Below are 3415 nucleotides of genomic sequence, written 5' to 3'. Positions count from 1 at the left end.
GGTTCTATAAAATTATATATATTTTAATAAAACATACCATAAACATCAATAACTAAATAGAAAACACTACAAAAACCTAACCCTTTAGAAAAAACACAGATTATGCAAGATAACAAGATCCATCACTCTGGGCAATGGGACAAGTTGAGAAAAGGCAATAAAAACATTGATTAATATGACCTAGACAGTCTCCATTGCCTAAAACTGGACAAGGACGTAGCTTTCAGACAATGATACTTTGTACTGTCTTGAGAACCAGGCTTTTCTGTACTGTTCAGTTGTTAGATTGGGTTTCAAAGGCAGCTGTTGGGGTAGTCAAGCGGCAAAGGAGATGAAAGGATGCTTTGGTTAAAAGCATTAATCCAGTGATGTGTATCATGGAGGTCACCAGGTTCGTTTTGGGGGCCAAGTTTCAAAAGTGGTTGGGTTGGTGACGGGATGCACAGGGAAGTCTGTTTGATGCAGATGCTGACATCATTCAGTTCATGGGGTACACCAGGGTAGGTTTGATCGGTAACTGCAGTGGCAGTGAATAGAGATGTGTTCTGCACAATTGCTTGAATGATGCAAGTGATGCAAGTGCAGTGATTGTTCTTTGTTTAAGCCGACGCACCAACACACTTTAGCTGTCATAGTTCAGCAACAAACTGGTTGAACCAGACGGAACTGCTGTTCGAATGTTGGTGTTTGCAGCTCTGTGTGGGCCTGTTGAGTTGAGTACTCTAATCACAGCTCGCAGCAGTTTGAAAGCTAAATGAAAGGCTTCCTTGTTGCTTGGCTCTGAGGAATTGGGAGTCCCACTCAAGGGATTCAAGGACAAGATGGGTCATTCTTGTAGTCTCCAAATCACTGGGGAGTCTGGCACACACGTTCAGAGGCCCTTCAGCATGGCGAGGTCATGGGCAGCATGTTGACTGACAGAGATGCCAGTATTATTCCAGGAGCAATTCACCCTCAATCTCCCCTTGGGATGGTTAAGGTAAAAAGCTTGCCTCTGCCTTGGAACTCCTGTTTTCACCGCAATAGACTTTGGAAAAGACTGTTCGCCCAACAGGGTCCAATTAAATCAGATTGAAGGTTTGATGTCCAGAGAAGATTCGGGGAAGGAGCTGGAGACCCCTTCTTTCAAAAGCAAGCCTGCTTGAAGGGGAACAAACACTTTTCTTGTGACAAGTGGTCTTTGCCTTTTAACATCACGCCCAAAGTGCTTTGTGCTAAAGCAATTGGAGCGGAAAGGAAGGAAAGATAGAGTCAAAGAGAAACCAAATTGTGGAACCTTCCTCAAGCTGTATTGAGCTCCTTCATTCTACACTAGCCCAGCTACCTTCCCTTCTCGGTAGAATCAAAGGCCCTTTGGTTATGTAGCACCCTGGTGTGAGGCTATTGCTTTTGTGAAATGGTGTATCCTTGGAACCGTATTCCCAAGAGTTCCCAAGAGTTCCTTCCTCTGGAGTGGCTGTTTATCTGAGGACGGTGTCCCTCACAAAAGAACACATAAAGGCAATCCCCAGAGCTACAATCTTGCTGGGAGCAGCAAAGACACGCTTTCTGGGGGGAATGCACACAGCCCAACCAAAGCAAGTGGATTTCACATTTGTGATATCAAATGAGTGTGTCTTGGATGATAGGGAGAGATGCTAGACAGCGTACCTCAAACTCAGGTACATCTTATATTTATAGTTAAACATGGTACAACGATGGCATTCTCATGTTTATGATGTGTTTGGAACAGGGGTGCATACCTCAAACACAAATCCTATGCTGCAGAGACTTGCTTGACACCCGCAGCTCTCAAATGGTCACCTGTGTTCCATGAAACTGCTCTGTGCCACTGTAGCATGTTGTAGTATACCTCAGATGGGTAGAATAGCTCAGTGGCAAGGCACTCGTCTTGAAAGAAAGACTAGGCAGAGCAACACAGGTCCAAATCCCGGGTCCATGCTTAGAAATCTCTTCGGTATTAAGCGTGTTATGAAAAAACAATTATAATCAGGCTACTGATCAAGCAGGGCATATTTGTACACTCTGCTTTTGGCATGGTGCTTCTGAATGGGGAATCTAATTGAGAGATTACCCTTTCCTTAGATGGAATTAACCACGTTGTTTTATTAATAAAAGTCAGGGCTTCAACACCCTTGCTATATGGCAATTCCTCTCACACACTCATAGTGATGGTTGCTTAAAAGTCGGTTCAGGAAGCGGTTCAGGAAGCTGCAAACAAAATGGGGGCCAAATCATAGAAGCATTGCACTGGTACAAGTGTAATTTTACAATGTGATTACACTTGCAATGTTTCTGTAATGTTTCTGTAATCCAGCCTTAAGTGATTACAACTCTTCTTTGTCCAATCGTGGGCCAAGTTGAACATCCCAAGGTCGGCATGACATCTTTATTTATGTAGCAATACTACGGTTTAAGTCTGACTGTACATAAATGATCGAATACCTATTTTAAAGGGTCCGAGACATAGTTGGGTATTAGCAGCCACATATCTTCATTTGTACTTTAAGGACCTGAGCGTTAATTACTCTACACTAAAATAGAAAGTGTACCACCATGTGTGTGCTTCATTCAGATATCTCGTCAAGGATGCACAGATGATTTTGTTCTCTTAGACGACACACAAGTAGGACAACAAAGACGGGTTGATAGTACCATGAAATACTCTGAGTAATGGGCTGAAAACCAACAAGGATAACATTAAAATATCTATATGTATTCTTACTAGTAGGGATACGGAATGTCGTTGTATCTTTTTAGACAGCCAGACTGAAGAAGTGCGTTTTTACACATTTCTTCAAGTAATGATAGATAAATACCTAAAATGTAATGAACACTGCAAATAGAATAGTATGAATGCTTTGCAACTCACAACTGCAGTGCTGCTTTAATTCTGAAATATGGACGGTAACGTTTAGAACCCTTAACACAAACGGATTGATTGAAAAAAGCTTCAACTGTAATGCAAGGGTCGGAGGTTTTGGCTTTAAGAATAATCTCACAACAAAGGTAACCAAGGGGTAGATGTGAGACCAGTTTTGCATTTACCCCAGGGTACTCCAGCTAACTTCTGGCCTTGATCTAAACAACTGCCAAAAAACTGGCTAAAAGTAAAATAATGGGTTTGTACATTATCCAAATTAAATGCAAAACCACACCGGTAGAAATCCAGTATTTGTGCGCCAATATAGATTACCACTGGCATGTTTGGAGTCATTGGCAGAAATAATTAAAAACGTGGAGTCTCGGGAATTATCAGGCTATATCGCTTTATAATATATAGCGCTTCAATAAATGTGATGGCATTTTTTGAAGCGCTATATATTATAAAGCACTATATATATTACTACACAATCCTTTAACACTTTCATATGGGGAACCATGCCACATATAAAATTAGAGAGAAACGTCTGTT

Source organism: Ambystoma mexicanum, chromosome 7q (assembly GCF_040938575.1).
Source record: "Ambystoma mexicanum isolate Mex_15411 chromosome 7q, UKY_AmexF1_1, whole genome shotgun sequence".
NCBI classification, from domain to species: domain Eukaryota; kingdom Metazoa; phylum Chordata; class Amphibia; order Caudata; family Ambystomatidae; genus Ambystoma; species Ambystoma mexicanum.
Note: the sequence above shows the minus strand (reverse complement) of the source record.